We start from the raw sequence: 16,333 nt of genomic DNA, 5'->3' as shown, positions 1-16,333 counted from the left end.
CACTCAGAGAACTTTGTTGCCTGTATCAGGATGTAGGTTATATGAACTAGCAAGTAATCTTAAATTCTAAGTGGCATAAAACTACCCAGATTCATGTCCTGCTCCTATTACATATCTCCAGAGCTGAGATGGAGGGAATGAGTTTGAGCAGGGGGCTAGAATTTGCTCATTGTTGTTATTACGAGACTCAAGCTGATTGAGGAACATTACTCCAAGTATTGGTTTCCATGCCAGAGGAAGCAAAATGCTCTGGAGTGTCTTGTACGAGTATTGAAGTTTTGGCCCAGAAGTGATGGGTAGCATTTCCAAAATCACTTATGTGGCTTCTCAACCACGGGAAGTCAGAAAGTTCCATTTTTTCCAAGTGCCCAGAGTGGGAAAGAAATAGAAATGTTTGAAACTAACAATACAACACTCCCCTTACTGCCCCCAAAATCTCAGCAAATATTACTTTGAGGAAACTTTTATCTTTCTTTCCCAACCTGAAGGTCAAATAATCCTATTCACATGGTCAAATTGGAGGTTTGTAATAATAACAATTAATAATCTTTGTTAACACCCTATATATTTTTGGAACTGCCATCCAAACTGCTTAGACCTTCCAGTGCCTCAATATAGGGTTTGATGTGTGCATGCCAAGTCACTTTATTCATGTCTAACTCTTTGCGAACCCATGGACTGTAGCCCACCAGGCTCCTCTATCCATGGGATCCTCCAGGCAAGAATACTGGAGTGTGTTGTCGTGCCCTCCTCCAGCAGATCTTCCAGACTCAGCGATCGAATCCATGTCTGTTATGTCTTCTGCATTGGCAGATAGGTTCTTTACCACTAACACCACCGGGGAAGCCCAGGATTTGGTGAGGCCTGGACATACTTGCTTTTACCCCCAGTAATCTCAAACTGAATATCATCAGTGTCTATGCCATCTGGGAAGGGGCCTGGATGTTTCTTTGTACCTAAATTAAGAAATCACTGTTTTTATATCATTTTATATATATATATATAGATATTTGAGTAGTATCAGACAACATAAGACAAGGGCTAACAGGCTTAGAATTCCTTAAAAAGTACATGGATTTAACTTTTAAGGATTTTGACAATAATACATATAATTGTATATGTTATTGACTATCTAAAATAGAATTTTATGATAATCTTTATCACTCTTTACAATAGATATTTTATTATCTGGTCTTCTTGTTTATTCTAGTTTTTTCTCTGGTCTTTACTTTATAGATGTAAATATTTTAACAAAAATTCAGACTGTATCATTCCCGTATTCACAACCTTCCAATATCCCCCAAAAGGCTTGGAATAAAAGCCAAAGTCTTTACCAAGTTTTCATATCTGGCTACATGTCTAATTTGCTATCTTACCACTTCCCATTAGGGACCTAATGGAATTAGACCACAGGGCCTCCTCCATGATAACTTCACTCAACAGGCATGAGTCTCAGAATCTTTGCACCTACCACCCATCTGTACTCTTCCTATAGGCCTTCACGCAGGTGTCTCCTTCACTTCATTCATATCTCTGCTTAAATTTTAAAAATCTAGAGAGTGAATTCCCTGGTGACCTAGTGGTTAGGATTCCGGGTTTTCACTGCTGTGGCCTAGGTTCAATCTCTGGTTAGAGAACTGAGATCCTGCAAGCTGCGTGGTGTAGCAAAGAAAATAATAATAATTTTTTTTTAAAAATCCATAAAGAGACCTTCCCTGACCAGTCTTTCACTTCTTATTACCTTCTCCTGTTCTTTCTAGTGTGTATTACAGACATTACACTATGTTTAATTTTTTTTTCCCCCTAAAATGAAAGTTTTATGAAAGAAGCTTTGTCTGTTTTAGGCACTGCTATATCTACAGCACCTAGAATAACTGCTGGCATATAGTTGGAGCTAGAGGACACAGAAGAGCCATTCAATAAAGTAATTTTAGAGGAACTCAAATCTAAAAGGAAATTCCAGAAGGGCAAGGGGTATTTTAAATTTTTACCCAGCACTGTGAATCCCACACATAACAAAGTGCCCTGCTGCGTAATAGTTTTTAAACGAGTATCTGTGGATGAGATGAGTAAACTGTGGCCTCAAATGAAACAAACAGTGCTACTGGTCCTTAAAATGTGTAATGAGATATTTTTCCCAGCTAACACCTTCTACCTGCATGCTAACCAGGAAAGAACAGCAACAATAAAAAAACAGAAGCCTGCAATTGGTGAGAAGCCTGGCAAAGCCTTATGAAACACATAAGGAGATTAGAAAATTGGGATTGTTCATCTCTAGCCTATTGCATAAGCAGAGTGGACCAGAAACGACCTTTTAGTGGAGCTAGTCTAATCCTGCAATCACATTGTTGAATTCCTTTGAAGAGATGAACTTGAAATCCCTCTGATAATGAAGCCAGAACCCAGAGGTGAAGGCAAACTTGTATACATGCTCCTCCTCCCTACTCTTCCACAAGACAGAAAATGCTCATCAATCAATCATAGCGTCCTTTCCTTCTGAACCCAGACTTGTATCTCAGAATCCTCAGCAAGGCTCTCTTAGATGCCATAGCTGTCATTACTCTAGATGACAGTATATGTCATTGTTTCTTGTATTAGTCAGACTAGGGCAAATTATCAGAGATTGAGAAAGCACTGACTGAGGAAAGACTGAGCAGAGATTGAGAAAGCAATTTAGTAAAGTAAAATTATTACTTTACTACCTAAAACAAATATTATAGAACACAGACCTCAATGTATGTAAACCTAAAATCTAGATGTTAGTCTTTATTACTTTACCTCCATATTAGTGGAGAAAGAATGATCTTCATTTTGGGAAACATGAGATCCAAGCTTTTGTGATGGAAATATGACCCCTGCAAAAGAAAGGTTAAACTTGAACTTTCAAGTACACCTCTTGGGATGTTTCAGATTAAAGCTGCAAATGTGACATTTTAAAAAAAATTTATATTTTTGAGATTAGTTGTTTGTCCGTTGCTTCATTTGCTATTATTTTCTCCCATTCTGAAGGCTGCCTTTTCACCTTGCTAATAGTTTCCTTTGTTGTGCAGAAGCTTTTAAGTTTAATTAGGTCCCATTTGTTTATTTTTGCTTTTATTTCCAATATTCTGGGAGGTGGGTCATAGAGGATCCTGCTGTGATGTATGTCGGAGAGTGTTTTGCCTATGTTCTCCTCTAGGAGTTTTATAGTTTCTGGTCTTACGTTTAGATCTTTAATCCATTTTGAGTTTATTTTTGGTTTGATGCACGGTACTGGATGCTTGGGGCTGGTGCACTGGGACGACCCAGAGGGAGGGGAGGGGAGGGAGGAGGGAGGAGGGTTCAGGATGGGGAACGCGGGTATACCTGTGGTGGATTCATTTCGATATTTGGCAAAACTAATACAATATTGTAAAGTTTAAAAATAAAATAAAATTTAGAAAAAAATTTATTTATTTATTTGGCTGCTCAGGGTCTTAGTTGAGGTTTGTGGGGTCTTTTATCTTCATTGCAGCCTCCAGGATCTTTAGTTTCACATGGGATCTAGTTCCCTGATCAGGGATCAGACCAGGGCCCCCTTCACTGGGAGTGGTGAATTTTAGCCATTGGACCAACAGTGACTTGTATTTAAGTCTACTCAAATACAAATGTGTATTTATTGAGTGTCTGCTGTGGAAAATATATTCCCTGGTAGGAATAGGTTGGGCTTCCCTGGTAGCTCAGTCGGCAAAGAATCTGCCTGCAGTGCAGGAGACCTGGGTTCAGTCCTTGGTTGGGAAGATCCCCTGGAGAAGGAAATGGTAAACCACTCCAGTATCCTTGCCTGGAAAATGCCATGGACAGAGGAGCCTGGTGGGCAGTAGCCCATGGACTTGCAAAGAGTCAGGCACAACTGACTGGCTAACACTTTCACTTTTCAGGAATAGGTTATTAAGAGATGAAAGAAAGCTAATAGTCCCCACTGGCAACTGTATTCAGAGATGACATTTCATAATATCATAAACTTTTATAAATTATGATTGCTTAAGGGGCCTGACATAAATTTCATCTTTTGGATGTCACTAATCCCAAATTCCTATTCCTAAAAACTAAGCCAGGTCTATTCTAAAGTTTCGTTTTGAAATTTCTCTTGGGGAAAAAAATGTGTCAGTGAGCAAATCCACAACATAAAGGTAAATGTAACAACATTTTCAACCTAGAGAGTGAGAGAATAATTTTCCAGGACTCCAGAGAAGGCAATGGCACCCCACTCCAGTACTCTTGCCTGGAAAATCCCATGGATGGAGGAGCCTGGTAGGCTGCAGTCCATGGGGTCGCTAAGAGTCGGACACGACTGAGCGACTTCACTTTCACTTTTCCCTTTCATGCATTGGAGAAGGAAATGGCAACCCACTCCAGTGTTCTTGCCTGGAGAATCCCAGGGATGGCGGAGCCTGGTGGGCTGCCGTCTTTGGAGTTGCACAGAGTTGGACAAGACTGAAGTGACTTAGCAGCAGTAGCAGCAGCAATGACATTCATTAAGTAGAAACAATAAATGTCAGTTAACAATAGGTCTTATCTTTTCTTTTTTAAACCTGGTAGAGCAGGATCTACAGTTTGGCAAGATAATTAGCAATTTATTCAAGATAGCATGCAACCTAAGAACATCAAACATTTTGGCATTTTGGATTTTTAAAACAATGTATTGTTCTATTTTTACACTAGTGTACCTTGCTTCTCCTTCCTGTGACTTTGGATAAGTGAGGTGTTGTCTGTAAAAAAAGAAATTAAGCTCTTTCTACAATGTGCTCATGTTCGCGCTTAGTTGCTCAGCCGTATCTGACTCTTTGCCACCCATGGACTGTGTAGACTGCCATGCTCCTCTGTCCATGGGATTCTCCAGGCAAGATTACTGGAGTGGGTAGCCATTTCCTTCTCCAGGTTCCTGACCCAGGGAATAGGAAACTTCAATTAAATAGCCAAGAGGATTCAGCAATACAAAATGAAATCCTGTTCTGCCATCTAGAGGACACACACAAATGGCGTAGAAAATATTTTGTCTTTAAAGACCCCTGAAGCTTAAAATAAAAAGAGATATTCTGTTAAAAAAAAAAAGAAGGTGGCGTGTTTTGCTCTATAACATATCAGATTTTGCCATAGAGAAAAAAACAATATTTTTAAAGCAATTTTTAAAATTAAAAACTGTGGATTAGATATGCACCAAACTGAGGTTTTACACTTCATCAAATTTTCTTGACCCCATCTGGCCTCCAAGGATTTGTCCACTTGCAAAAGCAGAGCCCTGGCCATAGCTACATGCCCTAAGAAACATTCCTGGCCACCGAAAGACAAACAGTACAGCCTTTGTTGTGCCTGCCACAGGGTAATCAGAGTTATCTGAGGCATCTGGGTTTGACCTCATTAGACTCAATCAGCAATTTTTCAAATATTTCTGATGATATTCTAATTTGACTCTCTCCAAATGATTCATCCCAGAATTCCACAGCAATTTGTCATATTGCTAAGTGCAAGAAAACAAGGTACGCCTGTACTCGGAGAACTTCACCACTGAAAGGATAGTAAAGACAACCTATTTCAACTTCCTCATTTTTTGGTAGAAGAAACTAAGATCAAGAGACTCTATAACTCTGTCTTAAGATCACACACCAGTTATCAGTGGAGTTTTCATGATAACACTCATGGCCTACTTTTTTTTTTTTTTTTTTCATTGTCTAGCCTTAAATCCAATGTTTTCCACTTCATGGATCTATTCATTCAACAAACACTTAGCACTTACCTGCACTTATGGGCTTAGCACTTATGGACTAAGTATTGTGATAGGCACTGAGCAGAAAATGCCACCTGAAAAACAAAGAAGCAAATGAAAAAATACAGTCCCTGCTCTTCAGACCCTAAGTCTGCTGGCAATGAAACATTAATCAGAGCCATATAAAATTATGAAAGTACACCACTTCCCTGGTGGTCCAATGGTTAAAAGTTCATTTTCCAATGCAGCAGGTTTGGGTTTGATCCCTGATCAGGGAGCTAAGATCACACAGACCTCCTGGCCAAAAACTCAAAACATAAAAAGAAAAAACAAAAAAACAGAAGCAATATTGTAACAAATTTAATAAAGACCAAAAAAAAAGTACAGGAGATTAAGAATTTAGTGGGAGCAGAACTTAGTCTGGTCTAGAAGAGCAGGTCTGATTTCTCTAAAGAAGCTACTTTTAAACAGAGATTTAAAAGATAAATAGGTGTTATCCAAGGAAAGCAGAGAGAAAAATGCATTCCTGGGAGAGTAAACACCACTTGCAAAGGTCTTGAGATAGCAGGAAGGCTGATACTCTAGTGGAACTGAAAGATCAGTGAGAAACAGCTGTGAGCTGTCTGCTTAGACTGACTGGGGTCATCATCTGGAGATGAGGAGGGCCATGACAGACAATAGCAAGACTTGCAGAGTTTTAAGAAGTGGATTTAGACAATCAGATTTGTGCTTTTGAAAGCTTGCACTGGATCCAGGGAGTGACAGAGAGAAAGAAAGAAAAGACCTTGCATAAGCCCAGTTAGGGGGCCAAACATGACAATAGCTTGCACTACAGCAGTGCCGTTACTTTGCCAACAAAGGTCCGTCTAGTCCAGGCTATGGCTTTTCCAGTGGTCATGCATGGATGTGAGAGTTGGACTACAAAGAGAGCTGAGCGCTGAAGAATTGATGCTTTTGAACTGTGGTGTTGGAGAAGACTCTTGAGAGTCCCTTGGACTGCAAGGAGATCCAACCAGTCCATTCTAAAGGAGATCAGTCCTGGGTGTTCATTGGAAGGACTGATGCTGAAGCTGAAACTCCAATACTTTGGCCACCTGATGTGAAGAACTGACTCATTTGAAAAGACCCTGATGCTGGGAAAGATTGAAAGCAGGAGAAAGGGACAACAGAGGATGCGATGGTTGGATGGCATCACCGACTCAATGGACTCATTTAAGTAACCTCTGGGAGTTGGTGATGGACAGGGAGGCCTAACATACTGCAGTCCATGGGGTCGCAAAGAGTCGGACACAACTGAGCGACTAAACCAAACTGAACTGAACAGCAGTGCCCTGGCATCAGAGAGGCACCATAGGATGTGGTGATGTTAGCAGTGTCTCCTGGTTTGGACAGAACACTCCTTGCACTGTGGCATTGTTACAAAAGCATGGACTTCTTTTCTTGAATCTGGAGCATAAAACCTTTTTATTCTCGCTTTCATAGTGTCAACAACAAATTGGTGCTTGCAAAGGGCATTTGCCATCTGCCTCTGCAGAGATTGGGCTTCCCGAGTGGCACAATGGTAAAGAATCTGCCTGCCAATGCAGGAGATGCAGGTTCAGTCCCTAGGTCAAGTAGATCCCCTAGAGGAGAAAATGCAACCCCCTCCAGTGTTCTTCCCTGGAAAATTCCATGGACAGAGGAGCTTGGTGGCCTACAGTCCAAGGGTCGCAAAGAGTCAGACACAACTTAGCCACTCAGCCCACACACACACCAGGGATGGAACCCTGTGTCCCTGCAGCTGTTGACCTTCAACACACTCTGAAGGCAGTTCAGAGTGGAGAGTGAGGCACTTCGTGCTCCAAGGAAACTGGTGGAACAGGTCTTTAAGGAACTGATTTCAAGATCCCAATCCTTGCATCTACTCATACCTAAAAGTACTAAATCCCTTCAAGGTGACATCAGCTCTTTGTGACTAGCAGAAAACCTTTTGTAAGATAAGTGCTTGATTGTGTGAACTCTCCCTTCACCAAAGGCACCTATATGAACCTTCCCCCACTGCCTCTCTGGAGCATTTTCTCAGAGCTATCTGAGGTGCTATCTCCCAGGCTGCAATTCTCATTTTGCCCCAAATAAATATTAACTCGCAACTCTCATGTTGTGTTTTGTTTTAGTTGACAATAGGCACATGCTCAGACTGTTCCTGCCTCTTCAAAAGCAGAGATGTCTGGTTTCTTCTGAAAGAATTTGCATAAAAGTTGTCTCCCAGGCTCTTTCCTGGCAGTCCATTGGTTAAGACTGTACTCCTCAATTGCAAGGAGCATGGGTTCAATCCCTGGTCTGGGAAATAAGATCCCACATGCCACATGGCTTGGCCAAAAAGCCGCAAAATAAACCAAACCAAAAATTGTCTTTTATTGAAAGATATTACCAAGAGACTCTCATTAAAAACGCAGGGCTTGCAGAGTTCCCTCACCTGCCCACTTGCGTCTCTTACAAGTGTCCTATATTAATAAATCTACTTCTTGCCTATCGAAAAAAAGAAAGAAATGCAAGGATCTTATTCTTGCCTTGAGAACCCCACGAACAGTATGAAAAGGCAGAAAGATATGACACTTGAAAGATGAACTCCCCAGGTTGGTAGGTGCCCAATATGCTACTGGAGAAGAGTGGAGAAATAACTCCAGAAAGAATGAAGAGACAAAGCCAAAGCAAAAACAACACCCAGTTGTGGATGTGACTGGTGATGGCAGTAAAGTCTAATGCTGTAAAGAACAATATTACATAGGAACCTGGAAGGTTAAGTCCATGAATCAAGGTAAATTGGAAGTGGTGAAATACATGGCAAGAGTGAACATCAACATTTTAGGAATCAGTGAACTAAAATGGACTGGAATGGGTGAATTTGACTCAGATGACCATTATATCTACTACTATGGGCAAGAATCCCATAGAAGAAATGGAGTAACCCTCGTAGTCAACAAAAGAGTCTGAAATAATACAGTATTTGGGTGCAATCTCAAAAACGACAGAATGATCTCTATTCGTTTCCAAGGCAAACCATTCAATATCACAGTAATCCAAGCCTATGCCCCGACCAGTAATGCTTAAGGAGCTGAAGTTGAACAGTTCTATAAAGACACACAAGACCTTCTATAACTAACACCCAAAAAAGATGTCCCTTTCATTATAGGGGACTGGAATGCAACAGTAGGAAGTCAAGACATACCTGGAGTAACAGGCAAATTCTGATGTGGAATACAGAATAAAGCAGGGCAAACACTAACAGAGTTTTGCCAAGAGAACGCACTGGTCATAGCAAACACCCTCTTCCAACAACACAAGAGAAGACTCTACACATGGACATCACCAGATGGTCAACACCGAAATCAGATTGATTATATTCTTTGCAGCCAAGGATGGAGAAGCTCTATACAGTCAGCAAAAACAAGACTGGGAGCTAACTGTGGCTCAGATCATGAACTCTTTATCACCAAATTCAGACTTAAATTGAAGAAAGCAGGGAAAAATGATTAGACCATTCAGGTATGACCTAAATCAAATCCCTTACGATTATACAGTGGAAGTGACAAATACATTCAAGGGATTAAATCTGACAGGCAGAGTACCTGAAGAACTATGGATGGAGGTTCATGACATTGTACAGAAGGTAGAGATCAAGACCACCCCTGAGAAAAAGAAATCAAAAAGGCAAAATGGTTGGCTAGAGAGGCCTTACAAATAGCTGAGAAAGAAGAGAAGCTAAAGGCAAAGGAGAAACTGAAAGATATACCTATTTGAATACAGAGTTCCAAAGAACAGCAAGTTAGAGATAAGAAAGACTTCCTAAGTGATCAACGCAAAGAAATAGAGGAAAACAATAGAATGGGGAAAACTAGAGATCTTTTCAAGAAAATTAGACATACCAAGGGAACATTTCATGCAAAGATGGGCACAATAAAGAATGGAAATGGTATGGACCTAACAGAAGCAATTAGGAAGAGGTGGAAGAATACACAAAAGACTATACAAAAAGATCTTCATGACCCAGATAACATGATGGTGTGATCACTCATCTAGAACCAGACATCCTAGAATGTGAAGTCAAGTGGGCCTTAGGAGGCATCACTACAAACAAAGCTACCGGAGGTGATGGAATTCCAGCTGAGCTATTTTAAATCCTAAAAGATGATGCTGTTAAAGTGCTGCACTCAATATGCCGGCAAATCTGGAAACCTCAATAGTGGCCACAGGACTGGAAAAGGTCTGTTTTCATTCCAATCCCAAAGAAAGGCAATGTCAAAGATTCAAACTACCACACAATTGCACTCATCTCACATGCTAGCAAAGTAATGCTCAAAATTCTCCAAGCCAGGCTTCAACAGTACATGAACCATGAACTTCCAGATGTACAACCTAGATTTAGAAAAGGCAGAGGAACCAGAGATCAAATTGCCAACATCTGTTGGATCATAGAAAAAGCAAGAGATTTCCAGAAAAACATCTACTTCTGCTTCATTGACTACACTAAAGCCTTTGACTGTGTGGATCACAACAAACTGTGGGAAATTCTTCAAGAGACAGGAATACCAGACCACCTGATGTGCCTCCTGAGAAATCTATATGTAGGTCAGGAAGCAACAGTTAGAACTGGACATGGAACAACAAACTGGTCCAAATTGGGAAAGGAGTAGGTCAAGGCTGTATATTGTCACCCTGTTTATTTAACTTATATACAGAGTACATCATGCAATATGCTGGGCTAGATGAAGCCCAAGCTATAATCAAGACTGCCCGGATAAATATCAATAATCTCAGATATGCAGATGACACCACCCTTATGGCAGAAAGCAAAAAAGAGCCTCTTGATGAAAATGAAAGAGAAGAATGAAAAAGTATGTTTAAAACAACATTCAAAAAACTAAGATCATGGCATCCAGTCCCATCACTTCATGGCAAAATAGATGGGGGAACAATGGAAACAGTGGTAGACTTTATTTTGGAGGGCTCCAAAATCACTGCAGATGGTGACTGCAGCCATGAAATTCAGACGTTTGCTCCTTGGAAGAAAAGCTATGACCAACCTAGACAGCATATTAAAAAGCTGTCTTTTTAACTTTACCTGACATAATTTTGCCAACAAAAGTCCATCAAGTCAAAGCTACGGTTTTTCCAGCAGTCATGTATGGATGTGAGAGTTGGACTATAAAGAAAGCTGAGTGCTGAAGAATTGATGCTTTTGAACTGTGGTGTTGGAAAAGACTCTTGAGAGTCCCATGGACTGCGAGGAGATCCAACCAGTCCATCCTAAAGGAAGTCAGTCCTGAATATTCATTGGAAGGACTGATGTTGAAGCTGAAAATCCAATACTTTGTCCACCTGATGTGAAGAACTGACTCATTGGAAAAGTCCCTGATGCTGGGAAAGATTGAAGGCAGGAGGAGAAGGGGATGACAGAGGATGAGATGGTTGGATGGCATCACCAATTCGATGGACATGACTTGGAGCAAGCTCTGGGAGTTGGTGATGGACAGGGAAGCCTGGCATGTTGCAGTCCATGGGGTTGCAAAGAGTCAGACACAACTGAGTGACTGAACGGACTCATGTACAGATGAAATTCAATGGGGGTCTTTGGAAGTTAATACTCATGGGAATCCACTGCTACTGAAGATTTCCCCATTCATCAACATTTATCAGTGTTGACTTGTTTTGATTCTGTTTTTCTCTATTAGCTCAATCTGAGTTATTTCCATGTCACAAGCTCCAGGAAATAAAAGGAGCGAATAGGAGACCAAAGCTTTTCCCTGTTAGATTTCTCCTTGTCCCTATAACTTATACCCATCACTGGGGAACTCTGTGGGTTCTTTGAGAGAGGACCAGTCACAGCCCTAAGCCCACCTAGGGAAAATTTTGGAGATAGGAGATGATCTTAACCATGCTGAATGAGAGTGGTAGCCATGACCATATGAAGATGGCTTTTTCCAGGGAGGAATCCCATGTGGACCAAGATGACAATGACAAGCTGTGGGTACATATGTTCACTCTATTAGTTGTGCACATTGTTTTGTGTACTTTATTAAAGTTAATAATTCACACAAAAAAAGGAAATTATAACACTAATGAGGAAGGAACAAAAAGATTTTTTTTTTACATTTGCTTTTTGTTTTCTTATGAAGCAGAGGAAACCAGGGTCCATATTTAGCTCAGTCAAGCATTCCACTGATTTCTCCCCAGAACATGAAATCCTTCTCTAAGCCTCTTCTGGCCACAGGGTCTTTTTTTGAATCCAGACTCTGTTAGGCTTCCTTTGTGGTTCAGCCGGTAAAGAATCCACCTGCAATGTGGGAGACCTGGGTTCGATCCCTGGGTTTGGAAGATCCCCTGGAGAAGGGATTTTCCAGGATTCTGGCCTGGAGAACTCCATGGATGGTACAGGTCATGGGGTCACAAAGAGTCGGACACAACTGAGTGACTTTCACTTCATTCTCTTTGTTAGACAGGATTTCCATTATGCCTATGCATCCTCTGAACCTTTTGGTCAAGGCATTTTTGCAGGGAATTCTTTCATGTCTCTTTCATTCTGTTGAAAGGAGAAAATGAAGCCAGAACTAAAGTTTCCAAACCTTCTCCATTAATAGTTAACAGCTTAGAAAGACACGTATCTGAGTCCTGGCTCTGCCACTTACTAACCTTGTGATTTTGCACAGGTCACTTTCCCTCTGAGACAGTTTTCTTACTACAGAATAGGAATAAGTACATTTACCTTCATAAGGCTGTTGTAGTAAAATGAGTTACAGAGTGGTTAGCATAGGGCCTGGTGTGTGGTTTGCTCAGAACAGTAGATGTCTTCGTAAACTTAAGACAATTAGTTGTCTCACCCTCTGAACACATTCTTCAATACCGTGGCTTGTATCCCATCTCTCCACCAATTCCACAGTAACTAGCTATATTTGACTTCCCATCTCCTGTTGGCTCAGCAACTGGATCCAGTGCCAGAAATAATCTCATTTTCTACTTAGGCAGAATTCAATAGGCTGTAACTTAAACGGAATGTGAAAATAATTCAGCACAGAATCATCAAGCACTAGATAGATGAGATGACTCCTATAAGGTTAAGCAGTACCCTGACTTTGAGTTATACGTCATCTACCAAAAATAAAGTGATTAATTTGAAAGAAATGATAAAATAACCAACCCCATTCAGAGGGCATGGATTTTGTCACAGAACTCCTGTTGCCTTTGCTACTGCTGCAGAAGAATCTTCCCAGATGATTACAGTACCAAGTCTTCAAATCCCCACAGAAACCTCAGACATCTCAGCCCACTGAAATGGTAAGCCAGCTTTGCTGGCTCCTCTAGTTCACTGATTTCAAATAGTTTGGAGAAACACAATGTGGTCCTGTTTTAGTTTCTTCCTGCTGATGTAACTGATTACCACAGATGTTAATGGCTTAAAATAAAAATTTATTCTAGAACCTTAGTCTAAAATCAAGGCGCCGGGACTTCCCTGGTGGTCCAGTGGCTAAGACTCCTTGCTCCCAATGCAGGGGACATGGGTTCCATCCCTGGTCAGGGAACTAGATCCCTCATGCCACAACAAATATGGATCCCACGTGCCACAACTAAGACCCAGGGCAGTCAAATAAATATCTTTTTAAAAATAACTTAAAAACATAAAATCAAGTTGCTAGCAGGGCTGGCTGTATTCCTTCTGGAGACCTTAGGGGACAAGCTTTCCTTGCCTTTCTCAGAGGCCTCCTGCATTCCTGGGCTCTTAGCCCTTTCCTCACTTTACTCCAAAATCTTCCTTCTGTTGTCTCCTATCCTATTCTTGATTCTGAGGCTGATCCACCTGGCCCTTTTCATAAAGTCCCTGGCAACTACATTTAGGTTTATCTGAACCATCCAGGATGATCTCCCCATCTCAAAATGCTTTTACCGTGTAAGGCAGCAGTCACAGGTTCTGGGGAATGAATCAGTACTTCACATGAGCTAAAAGGAGTGCCCAGAATCAAAACAACCCGTCATGTTGGTACCTGGTCACTTTTCTGACTCAACTGTCATTTGAGAGAGTGTCGGTTAATAAACAAACCACGGACCAGAGCTCTCTAGTTTGGTTTCCCAGCAGCTATTGCTTCCAGAAGATTCTCTGCATAATCAGTTTAGTTGGAACCATCCTGGATTTTGAGATGGTAACTCAGAGAATCTGTTCTGCACTAGTTAGTATTTACATTGGATTTTAGGGACACCAAAAATATGTCTCTAGTTGATTGATTCCCATCTTTGCAACCCACTGAGTATTCCATAGTTTGATGGGCCAGAGTTTTAGTAAACTAAAATAAATTAAATTAACCTAAAACTTAGAAACAAGGTAAAAAGATTACCATACATTTTCAAAGTCATACTGTGGCATTCATTGTCCACCAAATCCACTGAAAGTTCATCTGATTTTCTAGAGGAAGACATAAATGATTTCTGCTTACTATCATTTAGGCCCCAGACTTTATAAGTTAGATGGTAATGTGCCGAAAATTAGCTTGCAAGTTTTTCAGATGTGTACTCCTTTGAATCAGCTTTGTAGCCTGCTGGTTCCTTGACCACTGACTTAAATCTTTAACAAGTGATCACCATATAATTATATGAGTTTGTTTTTAACTTTTTAAAATTATACTTTGACATCAGGCTTCCATGTTAATGGAGAACTGACAATTTTTCTCCTATGAAGCAAGCATGTTCGTTCCAAGCAAGCTTGGGCTAACGATTAGAAAATGGAATGGACTATATAAAAATTACATGCAGATGCTATATAGGAATCTGTTAAGTATATTCAACCACGTAATTAGCCAAAACCCATGTACTGATCCTCTTGTATTTTGTCCTCTGTAAATTAAGTAGTGTTAAAAATAGGCAGAATGTAAAAAGACATTGTTAATAAAAAAGCAAGCCACAGACTGGGAATGGACTGCAAATAACATCTGATAATAGCTTCTATGCAGAATAAACAACTCTCGAAACTCAATCATAAGAAAAGCCAATGAAAAAGTAAGCAAAATATTTGAACAGTTTGCCAAAACAATGGTAAACAAGCACTTGAAAAGATGTCCATCATTAGGCATTATAGAAACGCAAACTAAACTCACAAGATACCAATTACAATGTCTAAAATCAGTGACCAGACCAAATGTTGGCAACTGGGACCCTTATATACCATTAGTGGGAATGTAAAATAGCACACTTTGAAAAAGCTTGCCAGTTTCATAAAAAGTTCAATGGACACTTACCATATGTCCCAGTCATTCCACTACTTTTCTTAGTTTAGCCAAGACAAGTGAAAGTAAATGTTTATACAAAGACTTATATGTAAACGTTCTAACACTCCAGCAGCTTCATATGTAATAGCTAAACCCTGCAAACCACCCCAAATGTGTACTAATAGGGAGTACATAAACAAATTGGGCCACCTCTATACAGTGGAATACTACTCAGCAATAAAAACGGCTGAACTATCGGTAGAATAAAATAAAATGGTGGTTTCTATTTTCTTGGGCTCCAAAATCACTGTGGACGGTGACTGCAGCCATGAAATTAAGATGTTTGCTCCTTGGAAGAAAAGCTATGACAAATCTAGTTGTTGTTCAGTCACTCAGTCATGTCCGGCTCTTTGAGACCCCACGGACTGCAGCATGCATGCATACTAAACCTAGATAGCATACTAAAAACCAGAGACATCACTTTGCCAACAAAGGTCTGTCTAGTCAAAGCTATGGTTTTACCAGCAGTTGTGTATGGATGTGCGAGTTGGACCATAAGGCTGAGTGCCAGCGAATTTTGTTTTCAAACTGTGGTACTGGAGAAGACTCTTGAGAGTCCCTTGGACAGCAAGATCAAACCAGTCAATTCTAAAGGAAATCAACCCTGAATATTCATTGGAAAGACTGATGCTGAAGCTCTAATACCTTGGCCACCTGATGCAAAGAGCCAACTCATTGGAAAAAACCCTGATACTGGGAAAAACTGAGGGCAAGAGAAGGGGGTGACAGAGGATGAACATGAGTTTGGGAAAACTCCAGGATATAGTCAAGGACAGGGAAGCCTAGTATACTGCAGCCCATAGAGTTGCAAAGAGTTGGACATGACTTAGTAACTGAACAACAATGATAATCTAATGTCTCTGTTTCATAAAGATAAAACTATGGGAGCTATTATAAACTTGGACATTATATGGCATGGGACTAGGAAACAGAAAAATCCCGTCTAGAAGTGGATTTGAGAAAGAAAAGTAAGAGAAAGGCAAGCTCTTGGTTTCTCCTCAGTGTTTCTCGGTCTCCAGTCCCAGGCTGTTCTAGAAGTCCAAGTGTATTTCTGACCTTGGGTTCTGTGAGAGCCTACCACCTCATTGTTTTGGTTTTTTTTGGTTATGCTGGGTCTTTGTTGCTGTGTGCAGGCTTTCTCCAGTTGCAGCGCATGGGCTTCTCATTATGGTGGCTTCTCAGTTGTGGAGCATGAGCTCTAGGTGCTCGGGGTTCAGGAGTTGTGGCATGTGGGCTCAGCAGTTGCACCAGCACCTCATTTTTAATTATAAAATTCCTCTACGTTGCTTAGGTGAGTTTCTATCACTTGCAGCAAAAC

The sequence above is a fragment of the Bos mutus genome, chromosome 13 (genome assembly GCF_027580195.1).
Source record: "Bos mutus isolate GX-2022 chromosome 13, NWIPB_WYAK_1.1, whole genome shotgun sequence".
NCBI classification, from domain to species: domain Eukaryota; kingdom Metazoa; phylum Chordata; class Mammalia; order Artiodactyla; family Bovidae; genus Bos; species Bos mutus.
Note: the sequence above shows the minus strand (reverse complement) of the source record.